Source organism: Aythya ferina, assembly GCF_964211825.1.
Source record: "Aythya ferina genome assembly, chromosome: 11".
NCBI lineage: Eukaryota > Metazoa > Chordata > Aves > Anseriformes > Anatidae > Aythya > Aythya ferina.
Window position 1 is genome coordinate 9784019 of NC_140307.1, and position 24081 is coordinate 9808099.

The 24081-nt window shown below is 37.0% G+C and overlaps 1 protein-coding gene across 9 annotated transcripts in view; it reads right to left on the bottom strand.

The window, feature by feature from the left end:
• Positions 1-24081, bottom strand: part of ADAMTSL3 (ADAMTS like 3) — a 201766-nt gene that overhangs the window by 133377 nt on the left and 44308 nt on the right. The gene's annotated exons all lie outside the window — the stretch shown is intronic.

The window sequence follows — 24081 nt, forward strand, 5'->3', positions numbered from 1 at the left end:
TTCCTTGGTGAGCCCAGCTTCAATACAGAGCACCATTATCAGACCCAAACAAAAATTCCAAGTTGGAAAAAAAGACTTAATACCTGGAGATGCTGATAAGATAAAGAGTACCACTAAGAATATTTTGTTGTTGTTGTTTTAAGCCATATTAGCAGCTCTTAAAATGATTTTAAAATTTGACTGAAGCTGACCCTCAGAGAAACAGTGAGTTTTCTCTTGCTATGTCAGTAAAAGCATGCAAAAGCTATGCTTCCCAGTTGATGCCAGCCAGCTTAAGTCTTACCAGATAAAGGATATTAAAGCAGAAGAGTCAAGGTGCACAGTAGCAAGTATTACAACTGGAAGTATATTACAACAGATAACTGTACATCTTGCTGATGTGCCTCTACTAGCACAAGTTTTGATTTTTTTCTCCCAAATTTGAAGTAAAATTTAGTTTTCACCTCAGAAAATACATAGCATAAATGCTGACCTTTAAGTCAGTGTGCAGTCCTCCCGACTGCAGTCATATGCCCTAGAAGTAAGCACTGTATACCTCCACCACAGAAATAAATATCATTTTTTTCTGCTCTACAGTGCTCATGAGTCAGACAAGGCAAGAACAACATGATATTGCTTGTAATCCCACACAGATAGCTGCAGGGTCTAAAAGTTGGTATAGCAGAAGTTCACAAAGCCATCCGCACTTCAGGGAGCTGAGTCTGTAATAGGAGTCATGGAACAGCAACTGGGAGCTGTACAGTAACCCCATCATCTTCACTATCAAGTCTGCATGTGATCACCAAAACTGACCAAGTCTCCATTCTCCAAAGATGTCTGCCTAAAGGGAACCCTAAATATACAAATACTGCAAAGATTGGCACTATTATATTTTTGATCTGGCTTGTCTCCTTGCATTTCCTTGTTTCAGGTCTTGCTAGGCTCCTAAAGAAATACTCACAGAGGCTGATGTCATTTCAGCTACAAGGATGTTCTGTCCTTTCATTCTGGTTCAACCTTAATTTCTGCAGCGTAATATATAAGCAGAGTACAAGCACGATTTGGCAAATCTCAGTCACACAGACTTTTGGACTTGGAACATTAGGGTTTACAATATTAAGTTCAGAAAGAAAACCCAAAGAGCAATGTAACAATAAATAGAGATGGTGCATATTTTCATGTTATATGTGAAACAATTTGCTTTTACCATAAAAGGGGTTTTGCATATAGCTCATAAGGAACTTGCATAAAGCCATATTCTCAAATATGCTATAGCCAATTGCAAATTCCCTGCAATCAGAGATGAGTCAAAGGAAAAACACTATCCAGAACCATGTGCCAACAGACAACCGATTATACATCGGTCCCACAGGCTGTTTTGCAGCCAATTTACAAGCCAGCAGCATAGGAGCCAGCCAAAGCAGCAAAACAGTGCCAAGTCAGTACTATAATTGTTTGTGCCATTAAGTGTAAAGAATGCCATTGCTTCCCAATCTTATAGGCAAAAATACAGCATGGGAATAATGGCAATTACTTGACAACATATGACTTCACAGAAACCTGTAGTCTTATTACTGCACCACTCACATATCACAAAAGATATTTTAGAGTAGTTTTTAGTCTTTTTTTTTTTTTCTTCTTCTTTTTTCCTTCAAGAAGTATGTTATTACATCAGGGACAAAGTTTTAAAAGAAAGTTTGTTTTTCAGTGATGGTTCCTTTGTTTTCTTCTCTGAAGCCACATAATGTCATATATAAAAATAAAGTAAGTGTGAAACATGAGCACATTTCATCTGTGAATTTGGAGAGGGCATTCAGCCCCACATAGTGCCAGGTATCCTAACTGAGATACTCCAATAAGCCAGGACAGAACACCAGAAATGTGCCCTTTCTTCATGCAGTAAAATACTTGAGAATTTTCCACACTATGCAAGGAATCACCTGACACGAGAAGCTCCTTTTCTTTCTTTCTATTCTGTTGTTGCACACACATATTATGGGTTCACTGGTCTATTATATCTATTGGGAATTGGCAGCCAGAATGGGAATCTGTTATAGATATCTGTTAGAGTAAGGGTGTGCCTATTAGTGTATGTGCTTTGTGAAGTGAACCAAAAGTGTTACTACATTTTTATACGTCTGAGTCTAAGACACAGACTAACTATAAACTCTTCTCCAAAGGGAAAGATATAATGAGAAAATTTTAATGTTACAAACTGAAGTCAATTATGTTACCCCACCCTCCAGTATAAGCAAAGAAAAACAAGAGAAAGGGTCCTAAGGCATCTCGGCAAATTCAAATTTCAAATGGAATATTTATATATTTACACATCTTCTAGCTTAGCACTTGATATATCATAGCATGCAGTTTTGATTTTTTTTAGCACCTGTCTATTCTGACAAATCACTATCTCCTTCCCTTGCAGTTCTTTCAGGGAATTATAAATTTTACTCACTTTGAACCAGTGAATCTAGAATAAAAGTTTAAGCCCTAATACTGTAAGTCATCACATGCACAAAAATGTATTTTTTTTCTGAAATTAGGCACAATGCATGATTGTTTTGTTGCCTTTTTTTTTTTTTCTTGTTCTATTGGTTCTTTGACAATGCTACACATGTTTTAAAGAATACATCTTGATTCATTTCTCGATAACATAATTTATAGGTGCACTAGCACCACGGTTCTCCAAACTCTGTAGTGAATAGAACTCTTTAGAAGAGAAACTGGAATAGAAACAAGGCTTTGTCTTTTCTCACACTGTACAGCAACAAAACCTGTCCACCCAGAAAATATAGGTCTGTATCCTTCAATATTTAATATGAATCTCAGTGGATTCCAAGGGATTGTTTGCTCTATTAAGAGCAGCAAGAGCTGGCCTATGGTCTAAGAACCACAGCATTTGCTACTAGGCATACTGCTGTAGCTGTGTCCCTGTCCTAAAGGAAGAGGTGTCATATACAGTACATTTCCACCCTGCTTGTGTTAATCTTTATTTCAACACCTACTTAAATAGAAATGTAGATAAAGGCATTCCATTTGCAAGGAGCAAGAACTCAGCCTCCTCTTAGACCTAGAGTGGGCAACTGGATATAATCAGAACTATTCAGAAAGTCCCCAGTTGGCACTTAATGATCCAAACTCTTTGGTAACATTGTGCTATACAGAAAGAATTATGATTCAAATACATATTTGCAGAACTATGTTGCTATCTCTGAAAAAAAAGGAAAAAATTCTATGAACACTAATATTTATTGTTAAATAAATATAAATATCAATGTTTGTTAGTGCATCATCTTAGCTAAAGACATTTTATAATCAATCCTAGGCAAATTTTCCAAGGGTTATCACCATGACCCTCAGCATTAAGTTCTTCCTGTTTATGGAGTCAGAAAAATAGCGACTATCTGAGATGTGTTACTTATGTGTGGGTTTGACGTCTTAACAGGATCATGCTTGTTACAAACTCCATAGTACATGTGCATATAATACATATCTGAACAAACTGACAGCATCAAAAGAAAACTATTCAAGCTAGTAAACATATAGATCATGGGTAAGTCACCCTTTAGAAAAGGAGGAAAAGTAGTTGAGAACCTTCTACCGAAGCCTCCAGGCCTTTCATACACAACAAAGTACAGCTCACAGCAGTGTTGCAGTTGATTTCAACTGCTGGAGTTAGAGCACTGATTCATATTGCTACTTCAGAGCAGAATCAAAGGCCAGGAAAACCTGTCAGCCTGTGCAACCCCTCATGCAAAATATACTGCAGTGGGTAACCACTTAGATGGACTCTGAATTAATTGGTGCTTCCATTCAGTCATCACAATCAATCCTGCTAAACAGAAGCCAATCTTGAATGTTTTTTAATTACAGTAGGTCTACCCATGAAAATCACTACAACGTCACCGTCAAGTAAAAATGGGGCACAACCATAACTCCCAAATCCAGAAATGTAAAACAGCCATAAAAGCTCCAGAGTGCAAACTCCCTTAACTGTGCTGAGCGTAATGAATATTTTCCCAACTGTGCATTTAAACTTGCCACATTGGGTTTTATTAATCTTCCATACACATACTTTGCTTGTTATTGATGTATTGAAGCCAGTGGTTCAGATCCCTTTGCTTCAAAGGAGAAAATTATTTTCTTCTGAATTCTGAAAGCATTGCATCATATTGCTTATCTAAATTCTTTCATAAATTCAAACATTAGCCCTGGCACAATCACAACATTTATGTTTAAGGCTTTTTTCACAGTCATAGCTTGTTCATCTTGTTATTTCTGTAGTGTTGTCTCAGTGTAAACTCAATTAACTCCCTCACAGTTCTCTATGAACAAAAGCTAACTATCAAGGGTTTGAATGATAAGAGAACCGTTTTATAAATCAAACCAGATCCTATTAGTGGGCATTTTTGAGCAAATATATTAACAGCTACTGCTTTGAAGTCAATTAATTCTCATTTTAAAATGAAGCCAAATTATCTCCAAATAATACCTTTTTTTAAAATATTGGAGGTACTGAAAAAAAAAAAAAAGACTTAAAAATGAAATCCTGAGCAATTATAGGCATTTATCTTGTAACGCTGCATTAAAAATAAACCCAAAGGTTTACCCAATAATCCCATCTACACAAAGACATGGCTGCTATGAAAACGTAGTAGCATGCATTAACCAATATATGTCAAAGCTCTCACTCTAACAATACAGTCCAAATAAAATCTTAAAATAATGCAAGAAAAACAAATGCACAGAAACTACACTCACTCCAGAGTATTTTTGCTTTGGGAGGCATACCTCTCTAGAACTCTTCACAGAGAAGGGCTTAAGTGTTCTGTATAATCGAAGAGGTCAATAAACTCTGTGAAGCACCACCCAACCCAGCCTCTCACAGCACTTTAAAAAACACTAATTATACAGAGTAGATGCAACAAATCCTTCCCTATCCTGAAGACTACTAACAAGGTCAAAGCTTGCAAAGTAGACTTTACAGTTGTCTGGGTTTCACTGTGGAAAGCTTAGCACTTTTCACATTACATAGGATCCAACCCTGAAATTTCTTCTGCATCAATGCATGAGATGTGTCATGAAAAACTTTTGGCATATAAGGCAACATGACATGTGAAAAACTGTCTTGGCCCGTATGGTTTGCACAGGCCACGAACAGTAGTCCTTGCTCAGAGACAAACCAAAATCAGCAGCAGAATACATTGCTTTGGCCCTTCCCCTGCTCAGGGATCCCAGTGCCAAATACAAACTGAAGGATCTGCCAGAGCAGCTGCGTCTGGAGTCTCTGAAGAAAGGCCACAGCCCCACTGAAGCTGAAAACGAGCTCCAGCTGCAGGGGAGCACAAGGAACAGCCAGTTGCAGTCTGCCATTCAACACCTGAGACTGGCCCATCTGTGGGAAATCTTGGACAAAAGTCAGAAGTCTGAGAACATACTGAAATTCAATGGCCACTTCTGTGCTTAGCCACACAAATATGTTGCTTCCTGAAAGAAGCAGAATGAATACATTGACAGTGAACATACACACACACACACAACACCATCGTAAATATATAGTATACATAAATGTATTAGGTTTTGATAATATATGTATAAAAATCTTGGCTTTTTTACGTTATGAGGGAAAGTGTACAGGTAAGATGGATATTGCACTTGTGCTTTCTCCTCGCAGTTTTCTGGCAATGATGGAACAAGCTACACACACCTGTACAAGGCCAACTTTGCCAGTGAGCTTTGCATTGGCTCCAACAACAAATTTCCATGTTAAAAGAAATGAGAGAAACAATGAAAAATATTGTGATTTAAAGCCTGTATGGTGCCATATTCATAGCAAAATTCAGGGAAACACATGCATTTCATCCATTATCCTACCACATCTAAGATAGTACCCTTTCACAAATACTTTACACAAGTCTTTGAACCAAATCAGATTTCCCATGGACTTGTGTAACAAGACTGAAATCCCACATTGTTCCTCCAGTAGCTGATACAGGCTCAACTCATGCTGCAGTCTTTTCCACACGTAAGTGTATTTGTAGCATTTCTCCATTCCATTTAAATGCCTATTTGTACAAACCATATAGTATCTAATTATTTTGAGGTCTGTCACATCTAGAATGAAATCAGCAAAAAAATTACTAGGTGAGGACTGAGATGAAAGCACACAAGCCTTCTTCTCTAAGTCTTACTAAGAGACCAGACTAAAAAAGGAGCTAAACATTAGCAGCTGGGCTTTGAAAGTTGGAGTCACTCAATCCCAGGCAGAAAAGGGGCACTCAGATCATTGCCCTGTACACTTGGAGCCACCTTTTGTGACAGAGTCCTGGGCATTATCTGCAAACACACGCAAGATGTCTCAGACACACTCCTTACTCAGGCCACAGATAAAAACTCACAAAAGCTGGCCAGGTCTTAAGCCATCCATTTTATGACTGGCAAAATCTTATCTTGGCTCTGTCTTAATGGTGATTTCTACTCAAATCTGAGCAAACACAGAATATCCTCAGATGACCTTATCTACAAAGTGAAGATTTCTAAGGCTGTGCAGAGGAGCTCTGCTACTTGTGTCAAGTGGATCCCTTTTTCATCTGGAAGGGTGAATGCTGCACATGCAGCATTCACATGCCAGTGAGTTTGAGTAAGTTAACAAACGATAATTAATATTTTCAGCACATAAAAGAAAAAAAAATATTAACAACTAAGAACATATTGAAGCCTTAAGAGTGGTAGAAGTTGTTTATTTTGATATGCCTCTTTTCTTGGCAGAAATGTGGAATACCAAAACCACTCCCCATAACTAGCCAGAGTTAATCTGAGGGCAGATGACTGGCAGTAATTCTAAGATAAACAGAAGGCTTTTTCTTCCATGCTTCTATTGTCTTTTTTCTTATTTATGATTTTAGGCCAAAATATTGTTTGGTAAAGCAGATGTAATGCAGAAAGGCTTTTGTCATGGGACAAAATAATTGTTCATGCTCTAGGGAATTTACATCATTGAAAGCATTTGAGCAGTTTTAATCACTCTCCACAAAACGTCAGGTACAGCTGACAAACAGTTAAGCTGTAATGCCTCCCAGCTATTAGATCTCACCTCCCACTTGAAGCCCGGTGCTTAACTGTGCATTAGAGGCAAGAACAGGTCTGGATATTCTCTGGATAAAAGCAAAATCATAGGCACAAGGGAATCATGCAACTCAAACGTTCAAGACATGAGGGCAGATGATTCAAAGTACCCAACTTAGAACAGATATGGACCTTTCACGCTACCAAAGAGTAAAACGTGCAAAATAGTCTAATTGCATTGGAAATCAACAACGCCTCACTCTTCATCAACATGACTGCAGTTTCAGAGTGAGAACTGAGTTTAAATGGATCTACACTCCATCTCCTGCTTTTCTGGAATCCTAAGAGCCCAATCCTGTAATCACTACTCAAAGTCAGAGTGCAACAGCAATGTGAGCTATAAAATATCACATCTTTATGTAAAGAGAGAAAACTGTTTTTCATGAGACTCACTGAAGTCAGTGGAAGAATTCCCACAGGGGAATCCCACTGCTTTTGCTTTTGGACCAGATCTTAAGCAGAAAATGTAAGGCCAGACAAAAGAACTGAAATGGAGAAGAGGAAGGAGCAGGTAGGTATGTCATAATATCACACTTAATGACAAGCAGGACTATATTAGAATACAATCCGTATGTTCTCAAGTAGCATCTGCTTATGTCTTGCATGTGTCCCCCTTTAAGGAGTAAAATTGTATCTGCATGAAGAGCAATCATCTTTAAACATGGTGGCCTTGAATTTACCAATCAGGAGGTTCAGAAGTTGAGTTCTATTAATATTCACAGTTCCATACAGGCAGTAAGAGAAAGCAATTGATACCCTCACTTGCACACAAAAATGAATGGTTTCAAACAATATTCAGTTAAGAAAATATATCCTCAGGACAGTACTTATAACAGCAGGAGCCATCCTAGTGTAAGCATATAAACCTATAAAGTTACAGTGGTATTGCCAAACCAACTTGAATATTATCTGGATGCACATGCTTTGGTGCTTATTGGCAAAAAACAGCTGGAAATTTTCTTCATCTCTGCATATCAACTGTGAAATGCTCGGTTAATGGAAAGAATTTTATTTTAAACAAAGAAGTTAATAACTATAAAGGTTGCTAAGAAAAAATATTGTAACAAGTTAAAAACTGAACAAGCAACGTATGAATATTTCAGCAAGTAACACAGGCCAGGAATGCCCACTGAATCAACTGTTATTTTCATACACTATTAAATACATCTTAAAGCAAATAACATACATATACTAGTGTAACACTAAAGAGATACTGATTCTATCTACCAATGTGTTAGATATCTCAAATGCATGAGCCAGGTGAGCATGGTTTATATTTTGCCCAAAACTGGTACTCCACAAAATGCAGTTCTGGACTGAGGCTCCAAGCAGACGTTTGCAGCAGTATCACAGCCTTTTCCACATACAACTGTATCACAATGAAACATGTTTGTTTTTTTTCTTTCTCCCAACACTCTTGTTGGGAGGTTACTTCAGACTCACACTCATGATGGCTAGAAACCCTCCCTCTCATTTTCAGAGGGAGAGTAACTAAGGCCAATGCACTCGCTGGTGCACTCAGTGCCTGTAAATACTACAGCTTCTCCTTTCTAGGCTCTTTCCTAATGAAGTGACAGGCAGCAATCATGTCACCAACACCTTTCGTTAGCCAGTACAAACCCAACCTGCTATAACATACGTTCTCTATTCCCTAATCATGCTGATAAGCTTTCTCGACATCTCGTTTTCTGAATGGGTTTCTGGTTTTCTATATCAGGCTTAGCAGTACCAGCAAGGTAGACCAAGCTTTACATTGCTTCATTTCCAGTTTTTAGGTTCATAAAAAAAAATTTGCTGTTGTTCCCTACATGTGTGACAATGCACTTTGTTCTGATACTCCCAACTTCAAGGTCATCCAGTTACTACTGTATTGTTTCTTACTCATCTGAGTTGACAGTTCCTTCTAACTTTATCTTATCTTGTAATGTAATGAGCCCAATCTCAGTCTTTGTTTCAGTCATTAACGAAAACACTAAGCAGCTCTAGTCCCAGGGAAACTCTGTGCATAGCCTTCTCTAGGCCAGTATTCCCCTTTCAGCACAGGCAGTCATCATCTTCATCTCCCATTCCCTGCTCATTTCCCAGCTCACCCACAAGACTACATCTCCTCTAAGTTAATTTCTAGTATGGCATTATATCAAATGGATTTACTGAGTCCAGATAATAAGATCTTCTGTATTCCCCTTACTTTAGGAAAAACATGATCAAAGCTATAAAATGAGTCAGATTATGTCTGATCTCTTTCAGATAAATCCATTTTCTTCAGTTTCTCATTTACCTTCATTTTATTAATTACTCTTTCCTCAAAAAGCATTCCAAAGCTTTATACACTTAATATCACACAGACACGCTCAGAGTTTCCTGGCTTTCTCTTCTGTATATTCCATTACTACATTAGCTATTCCCAAGCCACTTGGTACCACCCATGTTTTGATAGATTTGTTACGAATTCCTGCTATCAGAGCCATGATTTCACGTGCAGTTCTTTAAAAGCTCTATAAAGAATTCTTGTCAGATCTCCCCAGTTTAGTTGCATTGAAGCTCTGAGTTTTGCCACCTCCATGAATTATTAAAATAAATAATAATCAAACCCTGAAGAATACATACCATATCCTGGTAAAATTCTATTTACAGAGTAGCTCATGTAACTGGTAGCAATATTGTTTCATTTAAAAAAATAAGTAGCTATTCCTTAATAAGCAAGATAGAATTTTCACTTCAGAATAAGTGTCTACTTATCTGTGTGCAATAAATACAAAGCGGCATACATAAACTCTGTCATCATAGCAACAAACTATATCTAGAAACATATTAATATTGCATTATGTAACTCATTTACCAAAGAAGCTACACAGGGAGCTGTATATGGAAGAGTAAATTCTCCTGGTCCTGGTACTAATATTTCATACCCAAACTATAATTTGTCATAAAATCTTATACATAATGGTCTTTAATAGATAAGGTGTTGACAATAAGCACAGCTTTCTTTCTAGAAAGTCTACAGCTGTTATAACATGATTATTAAATTCCAACCAAGAACCAAGCACATCCCTCATTTTCAGCCTGAAAGTACTCCTCCAACTGAATCTATGCTGTTTATGTAAACCAACATCTACTCCATATGCTTTAACTTAATTCACATAGACTCCTACTGAACAGATAGCAAGGACACAACAAGTTTGGTCTGCATTACAAGCACAGGATCAGACCTCAAACACAAAAGCTTATGAAAACAACTAATAGTCTTACAATTTTCAGAACTCCCCCCTCCTGCTTCCAGTCCCAGTATTTCTTGCCTTTTTTTTCCATCCAATTCTCCCAGTTTTAGTGTAACACAAAACAATGTGAAACTGGGAAATGGAATACTGTAAAAATCAAACCAGACAATGTCGCTAGCATGATGTTAGTGCTTAATGTAATTTTTAGCTTAGGTGGCTGCTCTGTTGTTCTAAATATATATTATTTATAGTCTGGAAAAGGTGAACATTATCCTACTAGAAGAACAGCTATCAGAGATTGGGAAGACTCAGGCTACCTGAGTGCTCACTCACCTGTGAAAGCACGCAGCACAGTCTGTCTGGAAAGAACAGCAGAAGAGTCAGGGAAGAGCTGAAATTTAATCAGTGGTAGCAATTGAAAACGTAAAGTGGTACTCAAGATATTCACTTCTTCCACAGCAATGCTTTTAAAGCAGCTACAGAAAGAAGTGAAATACACCACCACCTATGATCCTAGCCTTACCTTTATTACCATTCCTCCTAACTGCACACAAAATCAAAGCCTAAAAAACTTGTTAGTTCATGGACACAAGCATTAATCCTTTATAGCCAGCTACTAATTGCCAGTAAATATATGATCAGTTTACAGCCAGAAAACTATGATGAAAGTAATATGTATTGATATAGTTTGCGTCATTCCCAGCAGATAAGATAGAACTGGAAGAAAAAATAGACTTGAGACAGTAACTGCACTAAGAAAGTAAACAAGTGCTAACAAGCAGCTCATCCACCAGAACCTATTTTCTTTAAACAATTTTAAAGAGGTATAGACAGGGGACAAGAAGATTAATTAGGGGGTTGGCTACATTAGAATTTTTTTTCCAAGTTCTATATAATACTAAGAGAAATGCTTATCACTGTAAAAAAGGTATATAATTATGCACTTTTTAAAAAGTATATAAATGTGTATCATTTAAATAGCAGAGAGAAAGCCAGAACAAAGGAACAGGGAAGAACAAGGGTTTGTGTGCATCCTTTAGATCCTTTAGGATTTTTATTATATTTATATACATATATTTGCAATAGATTTAGATAGTTGTGATTGGTTACTTTACCAATTACATTTATATTAAATTCCAGAGAAGAATATTAGTGGCTCTGATTTAAGGCCTTGATTTTCAAACAAGAATTTTGAGTCAACTGGAATTATTCTATAACCAATCTATATACAAAGCAGTGAAACATAAGCACATTGGCTAACAATCCATCCAGACTATGGACCTCTTCAGAACACTACTAGATAGAAAGCCCTGTAATTCTACTTCCTACAAAGTGGAATCACACCAAAATGAAAAAAGCTAAAGTAATAGCTTCACATTTAGTGACAGGAAGTGCTAAGTTTTTAAAGCACATTTCTTAGTACATTCCACTTTTTTTTCTTTTTTTCTTTTTTTTTTTTTTTTTAACTGTTATTTTGCATACCAGAATAAAACAGTAGTTATCAACAGAGATTTTGCTGTCCAGCCTCAAATTTACTACACATACAGGGCAACTTTAAGCACAAGAAGTGGCAAGAAAGACAGAAAATTTACAAGGTACTCGTTTTTTTTTTTTCTCTGTTTTCCTACATAAAACTAAATATTTTAATCTTGTTAGTATTAACATGAAATGAATAGCCTACACTGTTCTTGTTTTGTATGACCTTGTCATGCTTCAACTGCACTGTTTTCACATGTACCTGCACCAACACACACACACACAAAAATTGATTATAAAGTTTTGTTGAAATCCCCACGAGCTAAATAGCATTACTGACACTACCCTGCAGACAAATCAGCTTTCTCCTTGTCAGCTGCAGTCATTCAGATCTGGCCTTCCTACCTCCAAATTTAAACCACAACCAAAGTGCAGCTGCAAAAGTCATCTCTCCTCCCACTGTAGGTCCTTCTCCTAGACCCTGTTGGCTCCCTGCCAAATCATATTCAAGTAACTTGTCTTCACCTACAAGATCTTGCTTAGTAATAAATAATATAGAAATAACCACAATGTGCTGAGGAATTATCAAGTGAGTCCTTTTTAAAAAACTGGAGGAACAAGACCTTACGTTACACCTCTCTCTATCAATTACAGCCCTGTCACATTTCACACACTACGTCCTCCTCCATTTCACACTCCCTTGCCACAGACCTGTAACTTACATATTTAGTGTCGTGGACTCCCTCTTGCTCCAGCATCCTATATGGAAGATGCAGATGGGGGAAGGAGAAGACAGAAGCACTGCAAAACAAAGGGATCATACCCAGGAAAGCAGAGCCCCCCACTCAAGGGTCCTTCAGCAAACTCCCAGCTGCAGCCTTGCACTCCAGTCTGGCCCCAGTCCTGTAAGCCAGTTTGTCCATTGCAGGACTGGACACAGAGGCTACGATACAAGGTGTGCAATGCTCATCCTATACTGGGACACAAAAACAGTGCAGATGTAGAGGGACCTGCAAGCAAACTATCTGACTAGTGCAGTTACAGGACTGGAAACACACAGAAATCACTTTCTAGGTTTTCTGTTTTGTTTTTGTTTTGACCTAACATTACTCTGTTCAGAGCTGTTGTAAACAGGTAGCTCTCCTCTGAGTCCTGACTGAAACTTTTCTGGGCTTGTCTAGCCACACATTTAATTACAGTTTGGAGATTAGACAGTCAGAAGATTAACTAAACCTTAAATAGAAAAAGAGGCCTTCTGATACATAAATCTTGCAAGTATGGTTCCATATAGCAGAAGTCCAGATTCCTGAATGGTTTATGATTCTGTAAAATCTTCACTGTGCAAGACTGCATATACTTAAAATTTGCAAAGGTAGCAGCTTAAGTTATTTCTAGGCAGCTCATAAAAATTTGTCTTTAGCACTTTTTTCCTAAAAAGAAAAAAAAAAATAAAAGAAAGAAAACCAGACATACTCTAAGCTTAGTGAAAAGATAAGATTCTGGATATAATACCAATATGACTTCACCCTTTATTTTGTAAAGGTTCAAAACAACACTAGATGAAAGTTTATACCTAAGCATAGGGAACCTGCCAAAATGAAAGTGAAAACCCAGCAAATTATATTTCAGACACCTTGACATATTATGCACCACGCATGCTGTCAGCTTCACTGTCCTTTCCTTTGCTGTAGGCCGAATGCTCGAATACCAATCTTATTAAACTACAACTCTGAATTTATCCACTATATATAACATTCCAGATGTCGTACCAGCTGGGAACAGGCCCTTAGGCCATCTTTGGTTGATCTCTTAGTCGCTTTCCAGCTTTTGCCAGGCATTCATCCAAAAATATGAAGGAAAGTGCTAAAAACAGATGTCAGAGTTAATGGTTTTTTTCTTCTTGGTAGGAAATACAGAAAACTTGCACCCTACACCTATTCTATGAAATATGAATGTTGTCAACAAACCGTAAGTTAATTTTAAATTAAATCATAATGTAGCAAAGTTAATTCATACACTATTTTTCTGACAACAGGCCAGCCCCCATCAGTCTGTTCTTTGAAAATATTACGCGGTCATTTGGATTTTTTCATTAAGTTGGAAAATCTTCTGATGTCGTCAATCTGCAAAAATGGTTTCAAGTCCCTCGTTTAAGAAAAAAGTCATGCTTAAGATGTAAACTAGACTGATTGCAATTCATGGTAAGCTTTATGACAATGTCAGAGCACTGGGAGTTATTAAAACTGCACACATTTGAGCTATGAAGGAGGAAGACCTGTTGGCCCCATCTTATTACACAAACTATTTCAGCTTCCACTCACTGCAATATGAATGGGGAGATGTTCAGATCTTCCCAAGAGGTGCTCTTTTTGGGGTCTTACAGGAGTTTAAGCATGGAATGTCAAAGAACTGGGCTGGAAACAAGGCCGTGATCTTGCCAACACTTCTGCACATGTGCATCCTCACTTATGTGGGTATTTCTTGGACATAGATGGGAGTCTTCACATGAATTGAGTTATGCATGTGCATAAGTGTCTGGACCCTAAATTGTAAGGTCCATGGAAGAGAAGTCATCTGTCCTTTCTACTCTAGATGCTGTTCCAAGTTCTGTCCACAGCAAAATATTAACAGACATACGACGAAACAACTCTCAGAAAGACTTCATGATGCTGCTAACAAAGCCTCCCTGCAGCATGCAGGATCTTGGTCTCACCTGGCAAAATAGAGAAGATCATTTCAATTACAATTATACATCTGGGTAGGATGATCGTTCCTTTTGACACTCTGAAGACACACATTTTTCAAGAAGGAATTATTCGGAAATAGTCTTCACTAAAAGCAAGTCATTAGCTGCACAGAAAAAGGAGGGCTACTCATAAGAAATATTTTCACCCTCCCTTCCTTTGCTTCCCATTCATTAGAGTGCAATGCTGAAAATATGAGAAAGGCAGACTGCCCTATAGCCCATATTGAAGGAGCAGAAGAGCAAAAACATACTGGCAAGTTCATTGTATACAAATATCTTTTTTTAAAGAATTTTTTTTAAGTGGAATAAGATAAGGGAAAGCTTAAAATTTAGCCCTAGTACTTAAATAAGCTCCTTGGGATATAATTCTGATTCATACATTAGAATGCCATATTACCCTAATGCCAGTGGTTACCACTGAAGTCGGCACTCAAAGGTGGTAAAATTTAACTGTTTATATTTTGATATTTGAAGATATACGTCATCTATTAGTAACAAACAACAACTACAAAAAAAAAATAATAATAAATCAAGCCAATGCACTTTACTATTTTTATGTAAAATTAATGCATTGTAAGTTGTATTTTAAGTCAGTTTTATAAAGCTTTATAACAAAGAGGTATTTTGCCATGTTATATGATGCATTACAAGGAACTGTCTGAAAGAACTCAGCTTGTTTCTTCTGAATTATACCGTATAATAACAACATTTAGACAAAGAAAGATTGCTGTCCTGTATACCATATAGATAAGCAAATGTGATTTTTTATATATATATATTTTTTTTTTCTATTAGCAAAGATGGGTTATGTGTGCAGTAACAAACTGCAGTGTCAGTATTTTGTGATGTGAGTACAATATAAAGAAGCAAGACATCCAAAATTTTCAAAATAGAATTCATGTCTGCATTCATGGGATATGAAAGCTAGATTCCACAGATTTAAGTGACAGGAATTCTAACCTAATTGTCCGAGAATATTACAAAAAATCAGAATGCTTCCATTTTTCAGAGGTCCAACTACTGGTCCTCTAGACCAAGCAGAAAAGGGCATAACTCCCCTTTGCAATAGAGATGACTGTTTATAAAACAGCATAACGATTTAGTGTTCAGTCATTAAAGGAGAAGAGCTACTGTCATTCCTGGCCATACTGCAGCCAGATCACTTAATTACATCACAAACTTTTATTGAAAGAGATAGCAAAAGAGACAGATGCTGAAAGCTAGGAAATAGCAGAGACGACCCCCTTATTTTTTCACTATATCAATAGCACATTATTAATGTATGTTGTGAAGACTGGTACAGTTTGTTTCACATTAGGAGCATTAAAATACTTCAGATCTTACAGTATCACAACCTGTAACACTTTCTAAGCTCTGAAAATAATAAATACAGCTGTCAGCAATGATCCTCTCAAGAAGCTATATTTACCACTTTGCTGTTACTGCCAAAATTGGTAATTAACGTACGTAATTTTCTTCTTTGTGAGCAAATAGCTTTTTTGAAGTTAGTAGGAATAAATCAGGTTTACTGGCAATGCTGACAGTTATTTTGAAATAGCACGAAGTGAAATAGCTGTCTGAAGTGGTAAAGAGATTGTACTTTAGCTGTCCCAAGGCTGGCTCATTATGCAAGTGCTAATGATATCAAGTACCATTTTAAGTATTTCTAGAAACAAAGCCAAGATATGCATATTTGTAAAAGAAGGCTTTTTACCACACCTTCCACATTAGTGGCATGCAAATCAGTGTAGATTTATTTAGTTTCAAGTGTTCATCTCCACTAAGGTCATTGTGACATCCAATCTGTGCTATAAATCTGTTTTCCATGCTGGACAGGCCTGAGAGCATAACTGTAAAGGATAAGACGGATGTTATCCACACACTCTGCAATGTAAGTACATCATACAGACAATGTAAATTCCACTTAAATTACCCATCTCCTTGCAAAACAATAGGATGACATCAGAAGAACCTTACATAAAGGATTCATTTAATCGAGCATTTTTCTCATTATTTCAAAGCCAATATAAACTGAAGTTTCTTTTATTCTTGCACTAAGGCTTTCCATGCTTCACATGTCAACAAAGAGAAGCTGCTGTAAACTCACAGGTCTAAATTTTATCTGTGGCAAAGCAGCACAGAAGAAAAAAAAACTATCACAGACATTTTCATGAGAAATTCAGCAATACAATTTTACCTCCTAATTTGTGAAAAAAGTAATTCTTCACAGCTTGAATAAAGTCAAAAAATTTACCTACATTATTAAAAAACAATTCAGTGTTCTGATTTTGACTGAGACCACTGACATGTTCTAAAATGTATTTGCATCACTTGAACGAATTGTGTGAACAAATTCACCATTGGCCTTTATCAGCCTAAAATGTCCTCTCTTCTATGCACAATCTGAAGAATGACTTTCCAGTTCGAAGCATGTTTACTACAGCACTTGTAACATATCTTTTTGATTTAGAAGCACTTCTCTACTATATCTCAATGAATGCTTATTGATAGATGACAGTAGTGGTGCGTCAGAACAGTTTAAGCATGGGATCATTTCTGCTACCTCCAGACCTTTAAGAGTCTTAATTTAGAAGTCTGAGGCTAAGCCTTTATCAATGTCAATTTTTGGATAGTGCATGCGTCAACTGTTGGGGGCACAAGGAGGTCAGTGGTGAATTCACATTACACTGTACTGATCTCTCAGTATTTAATCATTGTTCTCCAATAAAGAATGTCAAATGAAGGTCTAGGCTGTGTATTATTAACTCATTTCATCAAGTGTTTTGTTACTAGTTCAAAGTGACAGAACTGAGTTTAAGACTTTGCAGTAGAATGTTTGCCCAAATACACATCCTTGTCTGCTTCTAGGGGAAAAAGACCTTAAACCTATCAGTAGGAACTGAAAAATACTTTGAGGAAAGTTCTACATTGAAAACCTCAGCATGAAAAAAAAATGAACATTCAAGAAAAGATCAAGTCCATTATGAAAAAACACGCATGGCAGAGATGCTCTAAAAATAAGGGACTTCCAAGTTTTGATATATAGACCACTCAGATTGAATAAAAATACAAATGTGGCAAACATATATCCAAGAAAAAAAAAAAAAAAAAAAAGAGGAAGTATATAAAAATGTAATGTGTCACAAATTTTGTTTTCCTTTAGTAGACAAGATACTCCTGATTTTATCCTTACGCAGTCCCTACAAATAAACTTCTAATCTGAAGCCTTTCTACCACATGAGTGGTCTCAGTCACATACTGACTGCAAGCTGTTGCCAACAGCACCCCACGCAGGGGTGCAGAGGAAAGCTTTATGCATCCCCATATAGACTGGTACCAGTTAGAGCAGCCTTAGTATTCACCTATTTCAGGTGTTTCAGAAACACCTGAAAGAGTTTGTGTTCATTCCCCCTTCTTCCTTGACAAGTCATCTGGGGGAGCAACTTGAAAAAAGGTTAATTTGGGAGCTATTTTCTGCTACCTGGGAATCCTCTGGCAGCAGGTAAGGCTGATATCATCACAGACACAGAAGGACCAAGGATCCAGGCCACTGAGTTTTACCACAAAATGTAGTGAATTAGGATTACAAACCTATGCACCATTCATAGAAGGTATTTAATCCAAAATGATATAAAACATGTTTTCTGCCCAAATTGTATTATTACAGGTTCCCTGTGAAGGCTGTATCTTGAAGCAAAGACTTACTAACTTCAGCAACTCTGATTTACACATAGATCTTTGGCAGGGTTGGGACAAATTCAGTAACACCAAAAAAAAAAAAAAAAAAAAAAAAAGGAAGCCTGTAGTTCTTAGTGCACAAAGAAAAAAAGCCTTAATGTACTGCACACACCACTTTCACTATTTTCTCTGTACAACAAAACCCCAGGCTTAAAACGTTAGTCGGTGCTTTAAGAAGTGCCAGCTGTCTATTCAGTTTGCCAATAAACAAAAGTATGTTAAACAGCTTTCAGTTCACTAAGCAATCTATCACGCACAAGAATATATCGTTAATGATATAACTACTTGTGCAAATGCTAGTCACACACTTCCGGCAAGCAATTAGGCTAAACAAAAGTATTTTTTCAATGGGATCATACCTACTGACTTATACAAATACCAGGCTATAAGAGAAGTTTTGCATGAAATTGTAAGTGGTTTTCATTTACTCTTAATCCCTACCTCCTTTCCCTCCATCCCACTCCAAATCAGAAACACATTTCCCTTGATTGTGGAGCTAATTTCCATACCCAAGTAAGTTATCTTAAAGGTAAATAATAATAATAATAATTTAGAAGAGATCCAAATTAAGCCTGCAAATAATAAAAAAAAAAAACAACTGTATCAAAATACAGGCTAAAGAAGCAAAAATATTAGGAACCTCCTAACATCACCTTCGGGTAAATTTCTGCTAAAACACTAAGTGATGCATTATATCTTCACACAGCCTTGCAAACATATGGCTCTAAACTCCTTGAACATGATTTAAAACTCCTTATTAACATCTGTAGGATTAGTACGGAGTACCACAAACCTGGCCTCAATTTGTTACTCACATGAGTAGTCCCAGCTCAGAGAATGAAATTACTTGCAGGATTTGGGTCAGTGGAGTTGGTGTTGAATGTTCAGTTACTCTAATATCAGCACATTGTCTGAATATGGATTGCAAGGCCAGACCATTTTTCAGCCAAAGATGAGTATTTCTAACAATATTGAAATTCAAATAGCCGAGCATGAGAAGTTACACCTCTGGTGCTTTGACAAAATTAGTTCTATCAGCTCACTCAGAATACTCAAAAGAAATCACTGGAGCGATGCGTGGTGGAAGGTTTGCAGCACAGAAAAACACCTAAAGTAGTTTATGTCCACTTAAATGCTAGCTTTTCAAAAGAGCCTTTAAATGAAGAGCTAACTGGGATTCAAGAAGTTTTTTAATAGTTATGAAAGCTTCTTTTTGGATATCAACAAAAGCGTCATGTCACAGTACAGCAAGTTTTTGGCTCCTCCAAAGGAAGGCTACGACATTATGTATTTGAGTAGCAGGCGTGCCACTACCTACCAATCTTATTTTGTCAGGATTAGAGCTCGTCTTCACTGATGTGTTAACTTGAAATAAGTTTTGTCCTTTACACAACCCATTTCCAAGCTAAAAAATTTCTAGTTCCATTTCAGTGGTGATCTACATGCAAACTAGCTGGCCAACATGGGAGGGAATAAAAGGGCACAGACAAGGAGTGCAGAAGTCAGAGCAGAAAAATAATAATAATAATAAAATCAAAACCAGGCTGTGGTTCTCATACAGTTCCACAGGCAGAGCAGGAAAGATGGCACTTATCAGCAGGCAGAGTGGGAAAAGCAGGTGGGAGAAAATGTTGGAAAAATCTGTCAGCCCAGCTGGATCCACATGACAACTTCTGTCCCCATTGTAGCAGGTTGTACAATACGCAAAAAACTTGAACAAGCAAACACACCTCTGCAAATAAGAGGTGGAATAATAGGTTGCTGTTCCATCCATTTATTTCTGCATTATTTAATTATTTAAGTCCCCCCAGTCCTGGGTTCCACTGCCTTATTTTCATTAACCCTTTAGAAACCACAAACGCACACACACCCCGAAAAGGCAAGAACCAAGCCAGAGTATTTCTCCTTGTGGAGGACAAGGCATATATCAGAACATTCACTCTCCCAGTTTTTGCCTTCACTTTTCTTGCAAATCCAAAGAAAGGCCAGTTATAAAAAGAACTACACCAGTCTCAGCCTACGTATTACAACTTTCACATCTACTTGGAAACAGACTCACTGGCTTCTACCTCACCTCACATATCTAAACACACTCAAGTCTGAAAGTGCAGATTTTCATTATTTTAATTGCTTGCTGGGTGGTTTCAAGATGCCAATATTTACCACTCTTCCTGACTGCATTTTTAAAAAGATTTGTTTAGAAACACTACAGTTCTTTGCCAAGATTGGCCTACTAAGTGCCATATGTCTAATTCCAGAATCAGGGCTTCCTTGTTATGAGTTTAAATTGGTAAACATCATAAAACATAGAAAGAGAAAAGTCAGCTAGAAAGCTAACTGATCAAGTAAACATTTTCTCACTTAGAAGATAACCTTTTTCTTTTTCTCTAGACCCCACCACAAGCCCCAACCTCCAAGGCCCCACTTCCAGCTGTCTCTTTAAGCCAGCCAAAGTGGAAAGGTACTTCAAACATCCAGCACAACCAAGCTTTCACTGCTCTCCTTGTTGGTGGTCCGTCATATGGAATGGTTTTAATAGTTGGAAGCAATGCCTTAAGTGTCAGAAAACAAGAACACTTTCTGTAAGAAAGCTTTCCAATACTACTAGTATTCTAGAAAAGAAAAAAAAAAAATCTTATAGTAGATTAAAAGGTGAAAAGCCAAAAGAAATGGGAAAAAAATTAGGAAACTATTCCTTATGGCAAGGTTCAACTTGTATCTTAGAGTTGGAGGAAGGGCTATTATTTATATACTTGTTTAAAAACTCATTCAGAGTGATAGAAAAGAGGCATATTTTTTTTTCAGTCTCGGATTTCTAATGGCAAGTGAAGTCTTTGGCCACACATCAAAATGTATCTGGTGCTATGTTAGATTTAAATTACATTGACTCAGTAGAATTTTAGAAATGCAGTATGCAATACACTGATGCAAGACATAGCTTGCTGAACAATGCAAGAACTATAACAAAGTACTCAATGTATATATTTCTGCTCTTTAGGAGCCCTCAAAAGTATTTGCTTTGAATCACTGTTTTTGTTTTTCCCTGAAGATAATGGAGCAAATGTGTCAAAATTATTCTATACCTTTCTGTTCAGATGTCACGAAAATACCTCAGTAAATAAAGGTAGCAGTATCTGATCTAGTCCTATAAGGCATTTTCTTCTATAGTCATAATACAGGAGGTTATATATGTATATATATATTTATTTATTTATATTCACTGAATTTAGAAACCATCTAGCCAAAAAATTTCATCTGCATGTAATTCTTAAATACACACATAGCAACTGAATATGCAAAGGGGTTAGTGCAATCCTGTGCAAAAATGAGAGCACAGTCCTGCCAGATTAAACCAGAACAAAATGTACTGTCTTGCATATACAACATGAATCCATATGTAATTTTTCTGGGCTAGAAGAGAGTACAGTGTGTTCCCATTAATATTTACTCATCTTCCATTTCAAACTGTAAGCTTTGTATTTTCAGATAGCAAATACTTTTGAATATTCAAGTAACAGCTAGTTCTATTTTACTGAGATTACTTACTGACAAAGGAATCCTGAATAAACTGGCTCTCTGCTTGAAAAATATCACTCAACAGCCAAAGAAAACCCCTCTGAAACATTCCTGTGTTTGGAGGACGTAAGGAAACTCATCTTGGATGATGATGATGGTGCTATATAGAAATAATACTTATCTATCCTATCAAACTGGACATTTTATTGGCCTGGGTATCAGGTACAGTGCTAAGTGGGAAAGGGCACACTTGGGAACACATGGAAGGATCACTTTTCCCGTAAGGGTCTTGACATCTTGTTGGCTAGCCAAAAAGGCATGGGTTGTCCCCCATCCTCTTCTCCCGATCCCATGCTACAATCTTAGAAGCCTGTCATCCATTTCCATCCTTTATTCTCCCTTCCATGAATACAGACAGACCATCTGACAATGGATTGGGTAAGACTTATCTTCAGTTTTGTTGGGGTGAAGCACCCAAGGTTATTTCACTTTCTCAATTTTCAAGTAAATTTATCTTAGGATGTGCAGGAACAACAGGACTCTGTAGGGGTGCTCAGGAGAAAATTCTGGTAATGTATTTCCCCACTGGCCAGCACCCTTTCAAGGTGGGGCAGGATAGAAAGTGAACAGCTGAAATTAAACTGAATTATGGTGTGTGAGAATAAGCTATTGCCTTTTTTTGATTAAGTGGCCATGTTTCTGTACCAGTTCCATTCCAGTGTTGGCTACATTATGTAATTGAAAGTAGCCTTTCAATTTACATAAATTCCTCTTTATTCAACTGCATAGCCTTATCAGAACTACTGCGTTTGTCTGCTTAAGTATTAAGAATGATTACAAGATGCTCTGTACCATATGTAGTAGTTTCATAAACAAGTAGGATTTCTTTATTTATTTTGCCAGTAAAATGCCTGACCATCTACTCACGAAAATGGAGTAAACCAAGTAGCTGGTGTAAATTATATCCCACACCTATCCATAGCAGCCTACAAAATTCAAGAAATTAGCCCATGAATTAATTTCACCACCCAGTGTAAGACTTCTTTCCATTCATAAAATGAATGTAATATGAAAGAGTAGAATATGGAAAACAAGAAAATTATTTTTTGTCTCAGTTTGAACACAAATTTTTTTATGAACATCAGCAGAAGCATAAGTAAATTATAACTGTACGTTATTATGATTCTATGATTAATGTCCTAGACAAGGAAACAATATACAGAATATTTTTTATTTATTTATTTTACACCCAGGAAAGTAAAGTAGACACAGGTCTACCTGCATTCCTACATTCCTACTTATATTCAATGCATTTATATTTATTGAAAAGTCCTAAGGACTGAATTTCCTCTGAAAAGGAACTACTACTAATAATACATTTGCCTTTATTTTCAACTTTCCAATGTTTTAGCTTGAGTTCCAAGAACTCAAACTTAATTTCTTACTGCTCTTTCTTCCTGCACTGTCTGGGAAGAGCAGGCTTCAAAGCTGAATTACATTTGTGAAAGAACAGAAGCTGACCATACCCAGGATCTGATTCAGATCCCAATGAAATTAATGGAAAACTTTCCATCAAATGCAATTGAGCTTGGAACAGGTTTCTGTATAGAGCTATGCTGGTATTTGAGGTTTTGTGGGGATTGGGAGTTGTTTCATTTTGTTTTTTAATCAGCAATGCTATTCACTTAGTACAAACAGTCTATTCAAATACTCAGACAATTCCTCAGTTGTATTTTATAGTCTTCTCTAAGAAGTGCTCAATTTAATGGAGATTATTTTGAACAAAAGTGTATAACCTTTGCAGGATTTTTCTTCTGCTGTCATTAAATGCAACCTGGGTTGCAGCTGCATTTTTCTGTACTGCAAGTTTCTTTCTGAGGTGTTTTGTCCAGAGGACATCTTACCTGAAAACCTTTTCTAGAGATGATACAAGATCTTCTAGGATAACAAAAGTATGAATTATCCTAAACATATATAAACTATATTCAACTAAACTACAAGTTCAACATGCTTGCTACTCAGTGCTTTCAAATTCCTTGGGTCCTCCTAAACAGCTACTCGGTATAAAGCTTTAAACTCATCCCAGTTCTCTTCTTTTTTTTTTAGAGCAGCTGATGAGCAAACTCTTCTTTCTCTGAGTAGGTCCTGCAAGGAGATCATCTTTCAAAAATAAAGCTGTCAGTCACTAGACAGAACTTGTGACTGCAGGGCAAGTTTAGCTCTTCTCTCACTTTTGGGGATTGTTTCCTAACAAATTCCCTCTTCTTACACTAAGACACATAC